At 44.1% G+C, this 24,135-nt stretch overlaps 1 pseudogene; it reads right to left on the bottom strand.

Annotated features, from left to right (window-relative positions):
* The window catches only part of LOC123980100, a 33,125-nt pseudogene that overhangs the window by 4,389 nt on the left and 4,601 nt on the right, over positions 1-24,135 (bottom strand).

Genomic DNA, 24,135 nt, shown 5'->3' with positions numbered 1-24,135 from the left:
ACGACGATGAGGCCGAGACTTCCCGTGTTTCCCCACATATAGACTTCAGTTCAGTGGGCCGCCGCATACATACAGTGAGGGAGGGAGGGAGAGAGAGAGAGGCGGGGCCAGCGGTGAGGGTGTGTGCGCGTGGGGAAAACATGACTGAAGGGAAAAGAGCGAGCGAACACTGAAATAAGGTGGAATCGAAGCCTTCATTCCCCTCAGTGAGGTTTAAAAACCTACATTGTGTAGAAACCACCTCGTGAAGTGACTTTGAGCTCACTTTTCCCAGCTTACGTTAATCTGAGCTAAGTGGCCTCCGGTGTGCCGTGAGGTCAGACTGCAGAGCGGCAGGTGAAAACACAGTAAGACGGTTTAGTCCAGCAGCCAGGAAGGAGGATGAAGCAACAAACAAACAAAAAAGCATCAGAGAGAGAACGAGCCGCCGAGTTTCCACGTGACGTCGGAGCTTTTCACCGTGAGCTGAAAGTCATTTTAGATTCAAAATTCAACATTTTAAACAACAAATAAAAATCTATTCTGGTAACTTGGATTAAACATGTCGCTGGTCGAGTTTAACTCCTAATGAGCCGAGTCAGCCTCTAAACGTTGCCCTGCTTCCCTCGTGTTTTTATACTCGTTCAAGTCGCCACGTGTCTTAAAAAGAAAACTATTAATACTATTTAGAGAGCAGGTCGACTAGACAGATAGAGATGGATTGATAGATCAGACAGAAACATACTTTGGGTTCTGCTGCAGACTTCAGGGCGCTGCTGAGAGCGGTGACGTCTTTCAGCCGCATTATTCTCTCTACAGTATATTTATATTTATCACCGTCCAGTGATGCTGTTGGAGCAGATCTGCTGTCTGATTAATGGCATTATTACTTTAGAACTGGCATACTAACTGTGATACGAACAGCAGACGTTTGTGAAGATGAAGCGATGCCGTGGGCGGTGTTACCTAAACGCCTCGTTCTCTCTCTCTGCTGGTACTCACTTGAACGGGTGTCCCTCATCTGACTTCTGGATGGCCTGCAGGATGCCTTTGTATATCCTGAAGCAGATGGTGACTGAGAGCAGAGCCAGGCCGATGTAGGAGCACACGCTCACGATGCTGCACGCCATCAGGGAGAGCAGCAGCAGCAGGGCGGCGCCGAACACCACGCCCGTGGTCTTCACATCACGCCAGTAGAGGAGATCCACCACTGCAGGAGAAAGAGCGCTGGTTAGTGTCCATCACCCAGAGAGACGGGACTGAGCATTTAATATGCTTTAATATTTAGTTCTCTGAAAAAGGAGTCGGTTTTTAAAAGAAACTGATTTAGTTTTAATTATAATTGTATTTATTTATGCTGGAAAAGACCGGAGGGCGTCTTCAACACGCCGTTATCAGTGAACGAGCTTCTCCCGAACGCACGGTGAGATCAGAAATCATGAGACACGCTGATTCATTTTGTCTTTACTCCCAAAGGCAGCGGAAAGTCGTAGCTGGTGCATGTGGCCGCTGGGGGTCAGAGGTCACGACTAATCCAGAGACATAAAAACCCTGCCGGAGGAAACTCACTGCAGCTCCTGACTCAGACTTATTCATCCACTTTTCAACCCGACGCCACAATTAACCACATCCAAGTTGCATAACAGCAGCTCCGGCAGCCATATTGGAATCATCAGCCATGACTTGCATTGTTTTATTGTACAAAAGTGCCCCAAAAAAATCCCCCAATGTCCGAGTGATGTTATGAAACACCTCCCTCCCCCTGCTTCCTGTCCTTTTGCCAGGTTTCTCATGGTGAACAAAGCGGCTGCTAACAAACAGAGCAGAGAACAACAACAAACGTTTATCACATCATACTTCCAGCTTGACAGCGTTACAGACACCTGCTGCACCAAACTCTCCAGAGCAACTTACAGAAAGTTAACCTGCAACTATATCTGTTAATCAGACAAACAAGACATCTGATGGCATTTTTCGGACAAATGCTAAAAGTATCTGCAGATTGATTATAAAAATTAGCTGCAGTCCTATATTATCCATCCATGATATCTAAAAAAAGAAAGTCCCATGTTGAATGGACAGACAGCACAGTGGTAGCACCGCATTTAAACGATCATGGTGTGATGTTTTGCAGGGATCTGTACCAAACAAAGATGTTTTCTTCAGTCTGGAATATGACGTGTATGCCTGGACGTCTCTGCAGCTCGACAAGATTTCATTTAACTGATTAATTGTTCATCCTTACTTTTATCTCTTAAAAATTACTCTATAATGATCGAAATAGTTCCGGCATGTAATCAAATAATCACTGCAGCTCGAGCTCAGAGTTAATCAGTTAAACTGCAGGTTCTGTGGGTCAAAGCTCCTTCGGCGTCTGGACCCAGATAGACGAGAGGAGTTGGTGGATGGGGGGTCGGACTCTCCTGGAGGACAGCTGAGATCACGACCCGGGTTCTGCACTGCTGGGCACGCTTATATTACAGCAGGGAATTCCAGGCAGGTCAGTGGACAATATTAGAAGCGAAGGTGTCGTAGGTTTCCTGCAGGCCCTGCCGGCTCGCTGACGTCGCTCACAGCCGACACATGCTGTACTTTCCGGCTCTCAGCGACGCGAGCACGTCGTGTAAAACTGCACGCTGGAATCTGACAGTTTAATATTTCTACACAACTACAGAGCCGCGATAATTAAGATTTAAATTCAGAGAGTACAGGATGAGCCACGCCGCCAAAGTCTCACGGTCTAACATACACCCTCAGATAAAGTGTGATAAGCAAAGCAGCATTAAAATGCAAAGTGAGTTCTGGTCCCAGAGACAAAGGCAGGTGCTGTGAGCGAGGGCGGCCATGCTGCTGACTGGACAGCAGCAATGTGTTTTGGCAGCCGACCAAAGTTTTCCTGAAAACAGCCAATTAATGAGCTTATGAGGCTGACAAACCAAACCAGATTTCCAACAACAAGCCAGACGACCAACTGCAGGACATAAACACATAAAAACACGCTCATTCTGCAGACGTGGGCTGCTTATTTAAAGATCTATGCTGAACTGATCAAGAAATGGATCATTTGTGGATGATTTAAGTCACTTTAAAGACAAAATACATATTCGACTAATCAAAAGAAAAAAACGATCATTTATAATGAAGATGAACCTCAGTTGCAGTCCTATAAGATTAACTGAATAAATACAGGTTAGCTACGAATGGCAGTGCTTCTCAGTGTTTACTGCCCTGAAAATGTTACACGTGCTGTAACTAATTTATGAAAAAGGACAAAAATGATAAACACCAGTCACAAGTTCTCACAGCCCCGGGTGTTGTCTTCAAATAGCCCCTCTCTCTCTCTAAATACAAATATAGTCAGACTGACCGTAAATCACACCATAAATATTCAGTTGTCAATGCAGAGAAAAGCTAGCGTGTGTCTGATGTTTCTGCTTTGGCAGGAGAGTTTAACTGAAGACCTTACCTTTGTGTTTGGGTTAAATGTAATGGGCACCTTTGCCATTGATTTTCCATTTGGAAAGATTAAATCTCTAATTACACGTATTGTTAGTTTCTCCCCTAAAGAATTCTTGGTCTGTTGATGTTTGTCTTGGTAAATAACACTAACAACCAGCAGTAAAGTCAACTATAGTAAAATAAAATCTGTAACTGGAAACTCTGGTGCTTTATAACCATTCTGCAGTTAATTAATTGAACTGTAATCGATTATACTGAACTTATTTGAACAATAGCTCCGGTCCTGTTACATAATGACAGCAGCTACACAGACGGTGGGTTTGGGGGGGTTTAAAACCAGTTTAAAAGACTGAGTCAGCTGGTGGCTGAAGGTCAGTCACACACAAATCCATTAGAAACAACGCGGCTGGTTCATTTTCGGGAAGCTTCTTGCTTGTTGAGCAGAGCAGAGAGCCTGTGTGGGCGGTGACAGCTAGCTTGTCCCCTGCGCTGGTTAGCTGACAGCTAGCTCAGCATGCTAACTCCGTGTTAGCAGCAGCACGTTAACAGCGGATTGTTTTAACAGAGAGACATTGTCTGAATGTAAAGACACCGGCCAGGCAGCTGACATAAAAGGGAGGTGGTGAGGGAGGAGGGCCCGCGGTCCAAATGCGGGGACCTGGCTACATATGGTAGCAGCGTGCTAGCACCGCGGGAGCTAAAAATAGAGCCCGCATCACAGCGAGCTAAACCCCGGCCGCTGATCTCGTTTCATTGCTCGCTATGTTTAATCACCGGCCCCTCTCAACAACATGATCCGTCTCCCGAAGCATTTCATTATACTCCCGGGGATACCGTGAGACAGCCCCCGCCGGCAGCCCCGTCCTCAGCGCGGGGACAAACCGTCCGACACGACCTCAGCATGCGGCCCGGTCCTCCTCCGACCCTCCCCGGGCTGAACCCGGCCACAGTCCCGCTGTTCATGCAAATCCCTCACCAGCCATAAACGGAACACGACCGTAGTGAAATGAGTTATGCAAAAGAGCAGAGATGCTGTCGGTAAACAGAAGATTATGGCCGCACTAACCCCGTTTGGCGTCCATCTTGAACCTCCGCTAAGCAGCAGCAGCAGCAGCACGGCGGGTCCGCGCGGAGAGGGAGGCGGAGAGACGGACATGCGCAGCTCCGACCCTCTGACGGACAGCTGATTTACACTAAAGCTGCTTTTCATCATTTCAAAAACAGTGATGTTTGTTAATAAAGTTGAGGTTTGGACCGAACAAACACTTTGGGCTCAGCAGGTTGATCCAGACTGAAAAGCTGCAGTTCAGAATGAGCTGCAGCAGCAATATAATATAATATATATATTAGTGTAACAGGCAGAACATTGAGTACTATCAACTATTAATACAAATTTTCCTGATTATACTTACATAATTTAGAAACATTTTCAATGCAATACTTTTACTGGTAACAGTATTTTTTACAATAAGGTAAAGTAAAAGGATCTGAATAATTTGTCCACCATGGCTGAGGTCAGTGCTCTTTTTGTGGTTACAGGTCCTGTATTTCACTGTAATGTCCTTCAAATTAAATGATATGTAACTGAAATCATAACCTTCCTGTGGTGAAATTAACTGCTAGTGTAACTTAAACGTATTTTAGTCGGTGCGCAGCAGGTCACACGGACATGCAAACTATGTCTACAGGCAAGTATACAATTCACTATTTAGTTTCCAAATAAAACAACATGTTTACTCAAGTTTAAATGGAGCCGTTCTTTTAAGCCGATTCCTCTGAGAATAAACGCAAACCAACTTTTCTGAGAACTATTAGAAACACTTAAGTAAAGCGTTACCAACAACATGTGCGTCGGCACTGTTCCATTTGATTTCTTACAAAGAAAAATAACCTCACAGTTTGTTAGTTAAGAAAACATTTTCAGTATTTGAAATAATCTGCAGCTGATTAAAACAATCTGTGTGTGATCTAGTTAATTTCAATGTTAAATCTAAATTAGATGTCTAGTTTTCCACTGCCATATATTTATACACACTTTTATTAGACTTGGGTACCAAAACATGACAGATTTATGACCTTTACGACAACAAATTACAAAACTCCCTTGATGCTTTCCCTCAACATGTTGCACATGAACTGAGTGACGCTGATAAAGTAGGTTTGTCCTTAAACATCATTAATCTGCAAATATGACTGAATTTAGGGCGGGGATACTGCATGATGTTCAGAGCTCAACCACGGCAGACAGAGGCGTGTATGTGTGTGTGAAAGGCCGTCTGTTATCAGGAAGAAATTACTTTTCTAGTGAGGATTATGGCAGGAGGAGCAGGAGGAGCAGCAGGAGTTTATCATAACCCGGCTGTAAAAGGACAACTTGCTCCAGAAATGCAGAGCAGAAGAGATAAAAGTTAGGAATTCAAACCCAACCCACAGACTCTACATCAGAGACCTGCTGGAGTTAAATCTCCATGTAAGGAACTACAAGCTGACCAGGAACACCAGGTGCATGCTGGGAGAGGCACCGGCTCCAAAACAGCATGAACACAAACCAGCTAGGATTCAACAAATCAGGCCTGATTAGAGGTTTGTTTCCTGAGCAGCAGAGAAGCTGCTTTTAAACCCTCTCATGCACATATTATTAAAATCACAAAGTTTTTATGTTTGTTTTTACTTTTAATCAAGAGAAAAACTATTTTATAAACCCTAAAAACAACTCAAAATGGCTTCCAAATATCTGCACACAGTTTGTGTTTGCAGCCAAAGGCTCTGGAGTCGCTTCAAACATCCTGATGTTTCATAAGACATGAAGTAAATCATTCCATCCTAAAATTATGCTGCAGATGATTAACTTTATATTTCACGCATCTCTGCTCGGTCTAAAGTCAAACAAAGCAAAGGCCTCGTTCGAACGGTCAGACTGCTTCAGGCTGCAGGACTCGAGGCAAACAGACGTTCAGCTGCAGGTCAGAGGTGAAAATATCTAGAAGATCAATAACTCAAACAAACAAACGCAGACTCACCTGCGCCTCACACAAACCACCACAATACGGAAAATGTTGTTTAAAAACATAAAAGCAACAATCTTAAAAAGAATAAATAAATCACTAAACACGCCACGCGGGACGTTTGCCAGCGCTCTCTCCACGCCGTTTCTACACGACCTCAAACCACTTTCTTATTTCTCATCACGCACACTGACCCAGACAGATCTGCAGGAAGCTAAGATCTAACACCACAGAGCCGAGGGTCGTACGGACGGAGACGGAACAATCCATCCCCGCCGTGCGGCGACCAAGGTTAACATCATGGTTTTTGTTAGGATTGTTAACAAAACAAAATGAAAACTAGCTCTGAAAAAACATTTTCGTCAACTGAAATTAAAAGAAAAACCAGGCTTAACAAAAAACGGTAACTGAAACTGTTGTCTGTTTTCAAACCACATTTATTACTCGTTTTGTCCCCTAAAATGTTCATGAAGATATTTACAAAAAAACAATTAACTGTTTAACTAGTAGCTGCTTTTCTCGATCGTCTAATCAAGCGTTCTCTCTCTCGTGGTTGGGAATGTCTCAACATGGACTCCTCTCCCAGGACTGTGGAGTCCTGATCAGCTGCAGGACTACAAGCCAGCAGATCAGCATGTTCTGACTCCTCTTCTCGCCACAAGGAGCTCAGCCTGGACAGGGGAGGGAGGAGGAGTCATTCTGTCTGTGTTTAAAATATGCGAGAGGTCAGAAAGATGATGTTTCTCGTTCCTTACCGCCTAATCTTGCAACATAGAGGTTGAATATTTTACTACTGTTGCAACCAGAGTCTCTTACACACACAGAACCTGCACACCAACAAGGAGGGTTAAGGTCAAAGAGTTCACGTCTCCTCAGCAAAGTCCAGGAGCGCTTGATTTTAACCCTCCTGCAATAACTGTAACTATGGATCATTAAGAATCTTCGCACACACCAAATACTGCTTCGTCATTGTGCGGCTCGGCCTCGTGGCGTCACACACTCCCTCCTGACAGCAGCTTCATGCTCCTCGCTCGGTTTCAAGAACTCACACACAAAGGCTTCGGTGTTGAGAAGCGACAGCAGCCTGAGACGATGCACCGGCAGCAGGACGCACGCACATCAGCAGACAAGGAGGCGTGAGATGCTGACAGTCACGTTACACCCGCAGCCTGAGTAAAACCGTCAGTTTGTAGACCGCCGTCAGAGAACACAGACATGTGGGAGAGATTCTGAATGTGCAGAAAGTTCTGAACATGAGCAGAAGAAAACAATGAATTCATGTCTCACCGAGGTGAAAAGGAGCCACGGTCACGTTTAAAGAGGTTACTTCCCCAAACAAAGACACAAAGAGGAGGGAAGACTGAACCATGACTCAGCAGGGATGAGATTAAATAAGAAGATCTACAGGAGGAACTGATCTGAGAGCAGCACTAGATTCTGTTAGAGTGACCTTAGATAGTTAGTTTTGCTTTACATGATTACAAAACACCATAAACTGGAGCAGAGATTCATCTGGCTGCAGGAAATTAACTGTTTAATGCTCAAAAAAAGATCTTTTAGAAATAGTGTAAGTAAAACCTCGTCTCGAGCCGAGTGTCTCGTCACACCCCTTATTAAAAAAAGCTTCTATTCATTTAAACTTTCTGCTTGTTTAGTTTCATTGTGATATGAGTGAAGCTGGGATGAAATCCTGTGTTACTGGTGTCTCGCCTTAAAACAGGGCACGAGGGGAACGTGATGATCCGAGTTCCTGAAACCGGATTCGTTCTATCAGAAACACGTTTGTTTGTCTGTCTGACCCGCGATAAACAAGCTGCCAAACAACAGAAAGCTCTGGCCCGACTCTCCTCCAGCTCCTCTTAGCATATCCCCGACACACTAACCAATCAACTGCCAGCTAACGTCACTCCACTCGCAAATCCTCCTCCTCCACCTTTGGTCACAGTAGCTGACTGGCTCCCTGTCCAAAGGTCCTCTGTGCATGAAGGACGAGACCTGCACGCAGTCCACAATCACGTCTGTCTGTGGACTCTGTCAGGCAGACAAAAACATTTAGCAGCCTGGTGAAGAAGTTAATCTCTTAAACCTTGCATGTCCCCTAAAACGTGCCCCGTGATCCTAATAAACACAATATTCAAACTGAAATAGCCATAGCTGTGGACACTCTTTGTTATCTTTTGTCTGTAAGTTTACACGCTCAGCTTCGTCTCCCGCCGTTATAAAATCCACCTGCATCAAATATCTACGTCCTGCAGTCAGCCGAAGCTATAAAAAAAACCAAGCTTTCCCAGAGCACCTTGCAGCAGAGAACCTGTCCTGCAACACAGACAGAAAGGTGGAGGTGTACCCTGTTGTCTCCAGCATGCGGCGGCGGGCTCGCTCTCCTTCGGGTCCACAGAGTTGTTCTCCATGTCAGCAAACACACATTCCACACAGAGAGGGACCGAGCAGAGGGAGGAAACACAGCTGTGTGCGAGTAAGCGTGTGTGTTCGGCTGCAGGAGGAGTAGGAGGAGGAGGTGGAGGAGGGAGGGAGAACCCGAGCAAGGCTTCCTCTGGGGGAAACGACTGCAGCGAGCGAATCAAGTCCCTCCTGCAGGCGTGCTGTCAGCTGACTGTCTGCTGCCAACGCTCTGACGCAGCAACTATAAACGTCTCTGCCTCACCTCCTCCCCCCTCCTCCTTTTTGGTATGCTCCCCCACTCCTCCCTCCTCACCGCCGCCCAATCTGATTCCTTTCCCTTACTTTTGCTGCCTCCAACTTCCACCACCCTTTCCCTTCGTGCTTTTTCCGCTTTCCCTTTGTCATCCCTCCTCCTCCTCCTCCTCCTCCTCCTCCTCCTCCTCCTCACCTCCGCTTTCTCAAACCCTGCTGACGCAGCAGTAGTGAAACACAGTACTTAATGACAACAGCTACGGATCTCTCTGGAAAGACAAACTGCTCATTATTCTGAAAAACACAGCTGCATGTCCACACAGGCTACTAACAGCTAACCACTAATAAAGTTACTGTTTGTCAAAGTGAGGCGTCATAAAGCCTAAAATCAAGTTGCATCAGAACAGAGTAACCTGCTGCAGTGGCTCAAACCGTCGCTGTCAGAAGAGAGGGAGTTCAGGGATGAGGACAGAACATTTCCTCTCAAATTATCTCAGTTTCTAAATGTTGACAAACATTTTGATTAGATTCATTAACCAGGAGAGCAGAGAAGGCTCAGACAGAGAGAGAGTAAAGCTGGTGCATGTACCGGCTGAAATGACCCCAGTTATCTGCTGTAAAACAACCATCACTGAATACCTGGTCAGCAAACATAAGTTCAACTGAGCTGTAATTACCAACTTCTTCCACTAGAGGGCACCTGCCTCATTTTATAAACCCCTCTTCTTCTCTTCCAGCCGAATTCAAAGGACCTCGTGGCAGAAAACAAAGGTGTCTGTAAAGAGTGAGTAAAGCTTCAGTCCCATCAGAAAGACGGATTACCTGCCTGTACTGCTCTCACGCACCGATGATGTAATTCACTACAGGTAGAAGAAAACAAGATAAAGAGATCAGAGCTCAGCACATGTCATCCAGGCACCGACAAACGTTTACTAAATGTACCTGTTAGTTATGTTGAACAGGATTTCTCAGTGAGGTCTTTCCAAAGGTGACCTGCTGACCCTCTTATCGTTCACTTCATGAAGCAGTGAACTGGTGATGGTTTCAGTGGTGACAGAGACGGTTACGTAAAAAGTCCAAAGTTCGTCTCTCCGAGGACCCTTCACCTCGATCTGAGTAACGTCGCTCTCCACACCAGAGTCATGACTCCTGCCATAAAACTGATTCAGGGTCAGATCTGAATGAATCTCATTATGTTTTGTCCCTTTCAGAAAGACGTAAAGCAGTTTTGTATCTCAACAGAGCTGCTAAAAGGAGAAGCTGCGTGAATCTTAATGAAATCATTTAAATTTGCAATGTTCCTTTAAATCCTGCCACGTTATCTCCATTTAGCTGCTTCACCTCACACAGCTGCTTTACTAACGAACAAGAGACTGAACACAACTGATTGTCATCTCGTTTCCGCGGCGTGTAAACCCTCGTTTTAATAACCCAGGAAGTCACCCTCCCTTACACTGATTGTTGTAAAACCTGTGTTGTTACCTGTACTGATGAGTGCTAAACATAAAGTTATTATTATTGTTAAGATATTATTATTATTGCATCTTTGGGTCGAGTTTGACAAAAAATTCTTAATTATCAATTTTTGTCTCACTTTAAACTACTGAACGGGCCCAGAGTTGTCTGATAAATGTGGCTCATTATCAATTACTGCCATGTGAACTCATTAAACAATACATCTTTTAAGCCCACTACATAGACGCAACTGAAGCTGCCTTCACTGCTCAATTATAACTTTAACAATTAGTAGATTAATCATTCGGTCGACAGAAACTCTCTTTATGAAGCACAAATGTTTAAATTAAACTGAATAGATTTTAGTTTGGGATGCTACAAGTTTAAGGACGTCGCCTGTTTTATTGATAAAACCACTAAACCAACCGAACCAGAAAATAATCTGTGGAATAATAAATAAGTGTTGAGTTGCAGCCATAGTTCTGTTCGGACATGAAACACATCCTGGTATCGGTCCGATCGTCAGAGTAAAGCAACAAATGATCCGAGCTGCTCGCAGCGTGACGGGAGATTTATGCTCAGACCGCCGCTCTGCGCTTCAAGCTGCATAATGAGGAACACTCGCTGAGTGGTTTCTGGGTCGGAGAACCCTTTGTGGGCCTGCCAGTGTCGCAATGCAGGGAGGAGGAGGCTTTAATTAAACAGGAGATCCCTCCAACAGTCAAAGCGTCTGCAGCTCGTCCCAAAGAGCAAAGTCCTACTGCTTTAGTTGCACAGAGGGTGTCGGCTCACAGTGTGTGTGTGCAGGCTTTAATATGACCGTGTGAATATTAGCTGACCAGTATCTGTGTGGATGAAAACAAACTGAGTCATCCTTTAAAATGAAGACTAAGCGGTGTTGTCTTCAGAGAGACAGCGGAGCCTCGGGGGCGATTCATCACTTTCTAAAAGCCCTGAAGGAGGCAGCGGCCTGATAAACCACCTTTATCTCTCTTTACATCAGAGTCTGACTCTCACACGTCGCCTCAGGCTTCAACTAAGATGAGCTACAATCACGGAGTTTCACAGATCACAAGATTTTCAACATGCCCTGGATATTAGAGCAAGTGCTGGACTGTAACTAAGTACTGTACTTAAGTAGAAATCTGAGGTACCTTTACTCGAATATTTTCTACTTCTACTTCATCTCAGAGGGAGATTTTGTACTTTTTACTTCACTACATTTATCTGACAGCTTCAGTTACTTTACAAAGTCAGATTTTAACACACTGCAAAAGTTTATAAAATTGATTTTCTATAAACTGACTAATGGTTTCAGCTGGATTTGTATAAACTGTCGGAGTTTAATTTATAATAATAATAATAATATTTTTCCATGTACAAACATTTCATGGTTCCAGCTGCACAAACGTGAAGATTTGCTGCTTTTCATTACTTTAAATAATTTGAATGTTTGGACGGTTGGTCGGACAAAACAAACGTTATGATGGCGTCACTTTAAGCTCGGGGTAACAGACGGCATTTCTCACCAGAGAAAATAATAATCAGATTGATCCAGAATTAAAATAATCATCAGCTGCAGTCTGATACTAAACAACATCAGCTGCAGCATCCTGCTTTACATCAATGATGAGGAATAATAATCTAGTGATACTAACAGTCACAGTGGACATTTTACTGCACTGGAGTACTTTTAATACTTTAAGCACATTTTCCTGATTATACTTACATACTTTTACTTTTGTAATATTGTGGTATTAGTACTTCTAGGATCTGAATACTTCGTCCAGCGCTGGTTTTTAATTTAACTCTAAATGTCATGTTTGGGTCACAAGTGAGCGCCAGCTGTGGTGTAACGGGCCCGTGTACAGTGTGAACTTGCGTCTTACACCAAACCAAGTTTAAATCCACAGTTTGTAAAAACATTTTGGCAAAGTAACCCACCAAGGTAAATATTTAGAGCAGCTGGTGGATCTGAAGTCAACGCCCTGCAGAGTTTATGGCTAAATGATATTCAGTCCCGTGTTCCAGGGTGGAGGAGAGGTTGTAAAGATAAGAAATCAGAGTGGCAGTGATTGAGTCAGTAACAGGGCGTGGCCGGTAGCTCTGTGTGTAGCTCAGAGTGGTGTTGGGCTCTTTAAGGTGGTGCTGCGTTTCAGATTGGCATCTCGAGTTATTTCCAGAGGAGACAGAAGCTGAAACCACTTGGAAAGGTAACTCAATCTGACAGCAAAAATGCTGCGAGGGCTGTACGAGTGTTTGTAGGTGGTGAAAACGTGAAAACACCCCCTTCTGTCTCTGCCACACGATGTCTCATTTCTGCTCATTAAAAAATAAATAAATAAAAAAGTCTATCGTGAAAAAGTTCATTTTGTCCGTGCTTTAATTAAAAAGTGAAACTTTCATATATTGTAGATTCATTAGAGTGAAATCTTGATAGCAGCTTAAACACCGCATGATTTTTGAAATCTTGTCTCACTGTAAAGGTAAATCCTCTGCGACATAAAGCCAAAGTTCACATTTACATGCTCTGATGGTCAGCCACGCCTTGAGTATTCACAATGAATGTGTACAACACGGCACGCCAGCACCTGTGGACCATTCTGGTTACTGACAATTTGTTTGAAAGCTCAGAGGCTGGTAGAAGTTTGTTTAGTTCAATAATGCTGACATGGCAGAAACGTACTGCCTTCATTTATCTATGTGTCGGAAGCACTGATGTTTATGGACGAGGTGGCTGGAAAAGATGTGGACAGCGTGGATTATTCATTTTGCAGAGAGAATCTAGAGCTAAGCTAGCTACGTTTTACTGTATAGACTGTAAACCTAAATGTCCAACGAAGCTGCAATTCGGCCCAACTCTAAAGTGAGTAATGCAGCTCAAAAACCAGGTCAGAAACGTACAGTGTATGTTCAGCTCATGGAAATCTAAACTCCGGTATCTCAAAATGTATTCGAACTTTAGAATAAAGAATTTATAATACAGAAGGATCGACTCTAATCAGCTGATTAACTCAAAACACATGCAAAGGTTTCCTGAGACTTTAATGTCTCAGTCTGGTTCTGGTGCTCAAATTAACTTTTCTACGATATTAAAATTTTTTGAGATGCATAAAGAATTTTTTTTCTCCAGTGGATTAAAAAAATAAATAAAATACAAAAAGCGAGCTACTGTTCAAAAATGAATGTTAACATCACATTTTACTCACCACATCTTAAAAGGATTCTTCTTGAAGAAATAAAATGATCAGGTACACAGAAATGGTGTTATTATAATGAGACAGAAGGGCACAAAATGCAACAAAAGCAAAAGGTCGAACAGCCACACAAATTAATCCAGACTTTAGGAAATGCAAGGGGTTAATTTTCAAAGGAAATGCAAAAAGGGTCGATGCAAGAAAGAAAAGGAGAAAGTGACGGGATCTAAAGTACTGTAGTACACTGGCTGTTGGTTGGTTGGGAAGAACATAACTTAGGGGAAACAAAAGAGTGAAGATGAAAATGATGCCGATGAACATGGAAGTGCCAGTAAAAACTGGGGAGGATGTGGGGTGGGGGGTGGTTTCCATGCCGGGACTGGTTTATTTTACCTGCTCTTATGTTCACGTTTGGCATCTTTAACAGTTTCCCGCCCTCCGCGCTCTTCTTAGTGACTGCCTCCTCTGGTTTGCGGACAGGGGAATGGATGAGAGGAGCTTGGGGTGGGGGCTGCTGAATGTCGAGCTTCTCCAGCTCGGCCTTGCTCTTCTGGGGGGAGGCCTGGGTGAGGAGGAGGTAGGAGCTCTGACTTGGAGCCTCTTCTTCGACCTCGGGGGGCGGGGCTACCTTTGTCAGAGGCTGAGCAGAAACCGGAGACGCGTCTTTCTGCCCGAAGCTCAGATCGTCATCATCCATGGGGATCTCTGGAGGTTTGGAGGCGGCAAACTTGGATGTATCCAGAGCCTCGAGAAACTCGTCGATAACGCCTCTGGGTGGTCGCTCAATGAACTCAAACTCCTCAGAGGAGACTTCGTGCTCAGAGACCTCCTCAGCCACCTCTGGCTCGTCCACCTCCATCGCCAGGTCCTTCTTCTCCGTTTCCACCTGGAAGCTGGCGGGGTTCTTGGCCATGGCCTCCAGGACTGGAGACAGGGAGTCTGCTGTTGGCGACTCCGAATCTGAATCCTCAGCAGGGGTCTTTTTGCTCTGGAAGTCCAGCGGCTCAAACTTTTCGCTCATTTTGGATGAATCGTGAATTGAAAACCAATCTTTCTGCTCAGACTTGACAGGTTCTTCTTTGACCTTAGCGGGAGTGGTTTCCTCAGCCTCTTTGACCAGATCGAATGCGCCAAAGCTTTTGCAGTCTTCGACATGTGTTATGTCGGTCGTTTTCACTTCCATCGCCTCAGTCATCTCCTTCAGCAGGGACACTTTAGCATCAAAGGCAAACGGGTTGTTAGCCGACAGATTTATCGGAGGGTTGGGCGACTCCATCATCCTCCGTTCGAGGATCGGACTCTGCTCCTCCGGGGTTCCCTCTGAGGATCCAGAGTCGATTTTGTCAGGGTTCAGCGGAGAAGACTTCAGGATGTCGGGAAGCGACGGCGGCAAAGGAGAATCCTCCTCCTCCTCCTTCTTCTTCTTCTTCGTCGTCATCTTTCAGACCAGATGAGAACTGATTCACTGATTGCATGAGCGAGTCAGCGGCCATCTTGCTAGTATCAAATGTTTTCCCCTCATCTAAGAAAGATGGGGCGGTATCCTGGGATTCTCCAGTCTGGCCATACTGGACCAGATCTGGAGTAGGACTCTCGGACATTTTTGAGGCCTTGCTGTCGGACTCTCCAAAATGGGAGTAGCCACTGTCTGCCAGTGGGGAATAACCTTCAAATGGGTTATTCTTCTTCACCTCATACATCAGATCATCATCTTCATCGGACTGGTTGTCGTGCAGGTCTTGCTCATACCTGGAAGAGCTAATGGGAGCTGTGTCCTTGGAGAAGGTATCCATGGAGAGCTTGGAGTTGTCTTGAGATGCTAGTAATGGTGAATCCCAGTGCTCTGTTGGGTTAGAGGAGGCAAGGTGAGACTCAGGGACCATCATCTGGGGGTTCACTGGGGAAGGGCCAGTGGAGGACCTGTCTGAGCTAACCGGCTTCTCCTCGGGTGAAAAGGAAACTCCGCTGTCTTCACATGGATTATGAGGCCCTGGGTCTTTCCCTAAACTCAGGTAAGGACCTGCTAACGGATCTAGAAGGTCTTCCTTATTCTTACTACGGCCCGGTCCCGAGTCACCCTCTTCACCCACCCAAGGCATGTCCTTGGAATGAGTAGTGGGGGGTTCAGTGGAGAAGGAGCCAAAGGGTGCAGCAGATCCCAACGTAGGGGGCTGGTTGGGACTCTCGGTCAGAGAGAGCTCCTCCAGAGAGTCGGGGGAGTGAAGAGGGGAGAGAGGAGAGATGGGAGCAGGGGAATCACCCTTCTGCCCAAGTGCTTGAGTAGAAAGGGAGGAGGGAGAATGCAATACAGCACATATCAAAGACATACTCCATTCCTTACAGTGCCCACCACACCTGGGGAGGAACTGCGACTGAAAACATCATGAAGGACGGTTCACAGATGAGACCAGACAAGTGCTGCTAAAACGTTGGCTGTGGCTGGTAGACAGTTCAACACACCGTTTGGTAAATCACTGACCGGGTTCTGCTCGTTCCAAAAAGCCCTGACAGTTTAATGGCAGCCGAGGAACAGAACATCCGCCTGTTTCTTGCGCTCACGGCACACTACAGCAGTGGTTCTCAGTCCTACTTCTGGGGACCCCCTGCACTTCATATTACTCACACCTAATCAGCTAAATCATGGCTGTCCAGCCAATCCAGAGTGGGAGAACAAACGAATCTTAGCTATCTGGGCCCTGATCTTCAGATGCGGCAAACCAATTTAGGCTACAATAATCCAGTTCATTCTTATTCTGATAATTTGGTTCTTTGAATGCAGTTTGAGGATTGATTTGTTAATCCTGGATGACGTTATCTTCTTGTCATTAGACTCCTGTCTAATTGTCAATATTAAAATCTGAGAGCAGGAAGAGATGGGAAATAAGCAGTGATGGGGGGTCAATGGGGTAGTCTCTGGTACAACTTTACCTACTTGGAAGGTGCACTGAGAAGGGAACGCTTTGTTTTAAAGGGTCAAATTTTAAGCAACACTTGCAGTATTAAGCACAAATGTATTGCCAACAGGTCTCCAACAGCAGGACAGTCAGTGGTTCGATCCCCGGCTATATCGAAGTGTCCCTGGGCAGAATACTGAACCCCAAATTGCTTGGTGTATGAATGTGTATTTGTGTTTCTGATGGCAGAGGCATCTTAGCCTCTCTCCATCGGTGTGTGAAGAGCACGGTCTCATCTCAGGGCGTCAGATACCGATGCTTTGACAAAGCGTCAGTATTTGACGCATATGGTACCTTTCAGTGTCCGTATGAGGCTTTCAAGTAACTCCTATGTAACCCAACCACTGTCACGTGATGTACTTATTTCAACCAAAAAAATCACAATCTTTTCTAATCTAACCAAGTAGGTTTGGTGTCTAAACCTAACCAAAACCATGATATTTTACTACTTTTAAACGGATGCTGAAAGGTACCTTGTGCGTCAAATACCGACTCTTTGTCAGGCTTTTTCAATGCGTCGTATTTAACGCCCTGAGATGAGAACGTGTTGGTGTAAAAAGGGTGATTGTGATGTAAAGTGCTTTGAGTGGTCGGAGAGACTAGAAAGGTGCTTATTATACAAATACAGACCATTTCCTTAACAAGGCCTCTGACATGTTTTCAGGTTTGTCCGTTATCAAAACATTTTACTGAAATTAAAACCCCATTATCTAAACTAGCGTACAGTAAATACAGTAAAGAAAACTGAACAGAAAGTAGTACAGGGGTTCCACCCAGCAAATCATCTGACGTTGGTGGTAAGCCACCCAGGTCCTGATGAAAAAACCAAAGTGGTAAATATTACTTTGGTTTTCTCTTTAGTAGGCCCAACATTTTCCCATCTTCAGTTCTCAGTTATCAGCCAAACCTACAAAATAAGACCACATAAAAATATAGAAGCATCTTTTGAAGAAGTATTCAAATCAAGCACACCCGGAGTAGGAAACTAATTTACCAGGACTAACATAAACAGCGGTCAATGTGGTTTTGGAGAGAAGACTACCTTCCGCAGTCAAGATTTGGCAGCATTTGTCTGGTTCTCAGGTATAGACCACCCTGCATGGTGGTAAAATCGTTTTTTTTGCCCCAGGTCTGGCGCCAATAAACCATGCCTACTGTGTCAAACACAAACTGTTAGTTTACGGCAGATAATGATTCCTCTCAAAGAACTTTTTTAAAACATCATGAAGTATAATAAATTCTACAAACACCAATGTTGTTTCAATCACTGAGGAGAATCATTATTTTTCTACAGCTACGTGTAAAAGTTCAAGTCACTCTACTCTACGACAACAAATCACGAGTCAAAATGCAACACGAGCAAAGTCAAACATCAAATTTACTCTGAACAAAATCCACAAGCATCGTATGTAAATGCTGTTATAGGTGACAAAAATCTACAAATTCTTACATGCAGAGGGATATTTTTGCCACTTAAATGACAAACAGGTTGGGGAGGGGAGTGAACTAAAAAAGTGGTGAAAGAAAATAAAAGCAGCGAGCAGAGAGAACTTGCCTGTAGGGAATTGCATCAGAGGATGAGGCTGAGCTTTAGAAGGAGAAGGTACATCTGTGGAGAAACAAGAGACAGCAGCAGAAAGTGAATTTAGTCAGCATGTAAGCCCAGAAGAAGAAGAAAGACCAGGGGAAGTGAGAAACCATCTTTATCACAAAGAACTGAGGTTTGATGTCAAAGCGTGATGTGGAAACCACATCTCTAAACTAACATAATGGTACATGTCAGAAATTCTCAGCTGGGACGTCTTAATTACAGCTTCTGTGTAACATTAGTGTAGTTAAAGGACAACCAAGAAGGGGGACACCCAAGTGCCTGCAGGGTTTTCTTAACCCACTTTTAGAAATACTGTTTTAGGAAAATCAAAGCCATGTTGTGCGAACCTCAATACCTTTTAAAGACAGTAATTCACAAGATGCTGAAAGTGACGCTGCATGTTTACATTGCTTACTGAACCAGTTCTCTCAGGTATGTGAGCAACTGAAAAGGCTCGGGGTTTCATTTGGTAGTGAGGGGAGGACAGAACAGGCAGAGCACCATAGCAAGACGTGACTGCAGAGAAATAAAAAGAGAGGCAGCTGTCACCATGACACACAGGAATAGAAAGCATTTCCCTCTGATCAGCAGGACGTGATTATACTTAGTGGTCTGTAATCCTCAGATCTGACAGAAGTGCACAACAAGAGGCCAATGTTTCAGCCACATACCAAACAGCCTCACACACAAAGAAATGCAAATCATATCATGATCAAAGCTTCAGCAGCGACCATAGCTGCAGCACATTGTGACACGTCAACATGACTTCAGTAATTTGATCAGTGATGTTGCCAAAGACAGGAAACCTCCTTCAGAGCTCCCTGTGTTCATCCAACCACAGCAGATGGCTTCTAAAAGGCAAATCAAGCCGAATGAAATTAAGGACAGCGTGCTGGAAAACAGGCCGTTTCTGGTTCTTTAACCAAATTAACTCACTTCTGTTTTATTAAACAGACAATCCAGGTGGTTAAAGTGAGACGCCACAGGAGAAAGATGCTATTAAAAACTCACTTCAGCTATGTGGTGTGGATAAAAACAGACATTCAAGCACCTTTTTCTTCTATCCAAAAACAGACTCTGGTGCATTAATAGTCTGGTGTTTTCAGCCTGTAACAGTGCGCCAGTCAGAACAAAAATAAAACAAAAACTATTATTAATAGCAGTTTCCTTCTTTGCACATAACATAAAATAATCTTTCAACCAGCGAGCTAAAAGTCCAACACACAAAAGACCCAGATTAAAGAGTCCTCAGCTCAAATTTCCAATTTCCTGATCCCTGTAACTCAAAAGCTACAAAGAATACAGAGAGAGCTTGAAGTCATGAAGCTTCCCACCTGAGAAACCCTCCAGCTGGCAACAAACCAGGTGTGTGGTTTTTCCAGTAGTACCAGAGTTTCCTCCCGTCAGACCTCCTGCTGTCAGCCCCCGGCACTGAGGCCTGGCAGACTGATGTCAGGTTAACTGTGAGAAGGTGCAAATGCGCTCTAGATCCCCTCTCCCTCAAACTAAAAGGTATTTAAGCTGTGGTCTAAAGACTTAACCCCTAAAGTCATTAGGAGATACAGACAGGAACAAGTACTGCTGCCTTTAAACGGGGTCCACATGAACGCCCACCTCGTGTGGTACTCCCAACCTCGTAAAAAAGGAAGTTTGCTAACGTTTTCAGAAATGGCAGAGGCCACTGAAGTTCATTTTTCTGGTGGACTGAGAGTTAATATACTGTAATTCTTTGTAAATATCATTTCTTGTTTTTTAAAATACAAAGTCAGCCATCATCTCTGGAATAGAAGCAAAGAACGACGAGGAGTCTTTTGGCGTCCAGGTTGCGGTCGCCAAGCAGCGACTCACGACTTACCACTTGAACTCCATGCACATCGTGTACACGACTTCTCACGTCGTAACCACGAGCTCACCGGTTCCGTTAGAAGGCCTCGGAACGTTTGCACAGAGCAGCGAACGCTCCTCAGGTTAACGACAGTTAAAACATAATCAACAACGTTTGAACAGCAAATCTTAGGATCAGTGTGATCAGTGATCAGTATCAGGACAAAAATCAGGCTTTGATGATCACAAATCTGCATCAATCACAAAGTTGATTATCAGAAATACTGGCATAATAACACATAACAAAAGCTTCAGAGAATCAGTTTGTAAACACAAATTGATGCTGATCTTTTAATCTGATCATCATTGGGCCGAAATGATTGAGCACATTAGGTCGTCTGTTTTGGTTACCTCTGCTGTCGAGGTTTATGTTCCAGCCACGGAGAAGAACACCTGCAGGATGGAACCAATAAGACACATTTAACATTAACCTGCAGCAGCAGGTGGGTAAAGTCCTGCAGCACGAGGCTGAAGGGGAACCTACAGGATCCATATGTCCTTCAGTGCTGTCAACATCTGAGTGTTTACATTTAGTCTGAATGAGAACAGATGTTTCTTCTTTCATAGATCCACAGGAACTGTAGACAACTTTCTGGGAATGTTGATTAAGCCATTACTTGTCAACTATTACATTAATCGACAAATACGATTAATCACTTTGAGAAACAAAAGTTAAAATTCTGATTCCAGCTTCTTAAATGTGACTTTTTCTGGTTTCTTTCCTCCTCTGTGACATTAAACTGAATATCTTTGGATTGTGGACAAAACCATTGAACACGTCCCATTGGGCTTCGGGACATTTTATAGACCCAACAACCAACTGATTAATCGAGAAATTAATCGACAATGAAAATAATCGTTAGTTGGAGACCTACTAAATTATTAAACTATCGCCACAGATTTGAAAATTACAGATTAATCTGTCTGCTACGACCAAACGTCACTACACATTAACCATCCCGCCGTCCAGGAGCTGTTCCTTCTTGGCCTCAGTGGGAATCAAACCCCCGACCTCGCCAGCTTTGCCGCCTTGCTCTGACTGCACGCTGAGGAATGTGTCTCCTCCTTGAGCTTTAAGTATCTTTAGGAACAGCAGCTCGACACTGACATATGACTTCAGACCAACGACTCACCTGCTGCCATCTTGTAAAGAACGCAATGTACACCCCCCCCCCCCGGTTTAAAATACATCCGTGTCCAGGAGTACAGTATGTAATATGAGCTAAGAAAGTTAAACATTACCCAGAGCAGGTTCCTGTGGATCCTGCTGGTTGGTTAAATATCTGCAGTGACAGTGGAGTTCAGTCTCTGCTGCAGTCTCCACATCTGCAAAACCAACGCTTATATAATTCTGTTCAACAAAAACCCACTCGTCTGTGGCGTCTCTGGCTGAACCTCCACATTCAGCAGTTTCGGGGGGGGGGGGGTAAAAAATAAAGTCAGAGCCTTTGTGTTTTTGTGATTCAGCGTTGTTCCATTTGTTTAATCTGCTCCTGTGTGCAGAGGGAGAGGCAAACTCATCCTAACGGCAGGCTGTCTGGACGTCCAGGCTGTGATGACTGCTGCTACTGAACTGTGTGGGACTCAGCGAGCGACGTCTGTTCGTCCACACAGCCCAGGAGGAGGAACATGGACAGCTAGTCCAGGATGGGAATAATATTCTGACATGATGCATATAATCTCTCTGGCTTTCTGTCGCTGCTGCTCTACAAACGGCCGAGAAGAAACAGTTCTGTCACTTCACTTGTGCAGAGCAGGTTGAGCCGGGCTTCCACTCTTTATGCTAAGCTAGGCTAACCCCGTCCTCCCTCCAGCTCTGTGCTGAACACACACACACACACACGAGATTAACGTCCAAAAGCGTCGGCAGACTTTTCCTCTTATTAGAGATGTATTGGTTTTTACTTACAGTATAAGTAACCACAGACTTCAGCCATGTTTGACTCCTTTACGGTGTAAAATATCCCGCTCATTACATTTCTATGCTTTCATTCCCTGATTTAAGGGTCAGGGGTCATTACCAAAATGTTTGCTCATGTTATGCTCTTAAGTTAAAGAACTTATATCAGCAGATATCATTACTGATCTGGTGATTTGATTGATTTGAGGCCAGACAGGAAAAGATCTGCACCGTGTTTAAACCCAAACTCAGGAAGAGCTGGGTATGAAACGTACTGAAGGCTTAAACTAAATTCTTGTACATTTGTTAATTTGGTAAAGATAGAAGAAGAAATCCATGTTTATATTTCTCAAACTGAGGTAAAAAAAAAAAAAACTGATATTGGACAAAGACGAGCAGCAAGTCATCTCGTTTGAAAAGAAGGCATCAGAGAATATTTGGCATTTTTCTTGAAAAGGACTGAAAAGCTTAATCAATTACAAGGTTCATCACTTTGGGTTTGGCAATAGAAGGCATTGGGTCCATAAGAGTAAGATGAGAAGATATTTTAACACAATTTTGAAGAAATATTCAATAATGAAATATTTGAGTGGGGGCATCCTCCCCCAGATGTTTGAGCATTTAACAGTAAATTTCCTGATTTAATTAATGGTGGAAATGTCTTCATTTAATTAAAGGGAAACAAAATGCCAAAATAATGTTTTTTTAGCTTTAGTAATTGTTTGTTTTGCCTTTATTTAAATTGCATGTTTTCGTATCGTGCTAATTAACCTCTCTCAAAGCTTTTTCATTTGTTGTTCAACATTTCTAGTCGCTCAGAACATATTTAAACAATCAATAAGTGACGGGGACAACAGCCATTTCAGAACGTGGTGTCCCCAGTGTCCCCGGTGTCCCCAGTGTAAACGACACCCAAGATCGATTGTGAATTCTGTTGATCAACTAATCGTTTGAGCTTTTTCCAAACAAGCCCAGCCCTAAAAAAATAAAATATCACAGAGAGACTCTGAAGAAGCAGAAACGAGCTTCTTAACGGCTAACAGGAAGCACCGTCGTCTTTGTTCTCTGCTGATAAGATGGCTGATTTTGTTTTCACATAAAAAACAGCTTCAAGTCTAAAACCAGCTTTATTGTGATGAATCAGCAAAACGTGGAAATCTCTGAGCTTATCACAGCGATCAGAGATCTGAAACACATTAACATGTGCTTGTCATCGTGTTGAGGGGCTGGACTGAAAGCCAGCTGCCCGGCGTCGACGCTTTAGGGTGGAGGGGTCTGAGGCCGGAGCACTTAACCCCACTCACGTCCAGCCTTCACCAGGAAACGGAGACAACAACAACACACGCTCAGCTTTAAGCCTCTGTGACTGAGTCTGACATCTCCCCTCTCCGTCTAATCCACCTGACTGCATCACCAGCTCTCCACAAACACACGCTGACGGATGTAGGCGGCCCAAAAATAAGATGTAGGCCGCCGGTGATCGCAGAAGCCCTGGACGATTACCCAGCATGCCAGTCACGCCGTCTGACACGACAAAAAACTCCCTTCAACCATCTTTTAAAGCGTGGATCTGTGTGAGGTGAAGTCACAGCAGGACTCACAGACGGACGCTTTGAAAAGACGGCAGAGTGAAGAGAGCCAGTACTGATCCCAGGGCTGCACAATTAATCTAATTATTATCGACATGGCAGTATTATAATGAGGTAGTGTTCATGGAGTGGTCTCACACAGAACTAAATGTTCCTTTACTGTTTTACAACTTAAATTATCTCTTAAACTGACAAACATCAGTTGACTACCATAAATATTTATTCTCAAATAAGGTCCTATGGTGGTCAGTCAGAAGGGGAGGGGCTCAGGCTCTCTTTAAAGTCATAAAATGGTGGAAACGCCAGGTAACATTTCCTAAAACCAAGGTGATGTCTTTAAATAGATTGTTTTTTATTAGACCAACAGTCCAAAACCCAAACATTTACATCAATTTAACTTCACAGGAGAAAAAGAGAAGCAGAAAACCCCCACAGGCGAGGAGCTGGAGCACAGTCATGTTTGATTT

Source organism: Micropterus dolomieu, linkage group LG12 (genome assembly GCF_021292245.1).
Source record: "Micropterus dolomieu isolate WLL.071019.BEF.003 ecotype Adirondacks linkage group LG12, ASM2129224v1, whole genome shotgun sequence".
NCBI classification, from domain to species: Eukaryota; Metazoa; Chordata; class Actinopteri; order Centrarchiformes; family Centrarchidae; genus Micropterus; species Micropterus dolomieu.
This window is presented reverse-complemented; position numbering and strand designations above follow the sequence as displayed.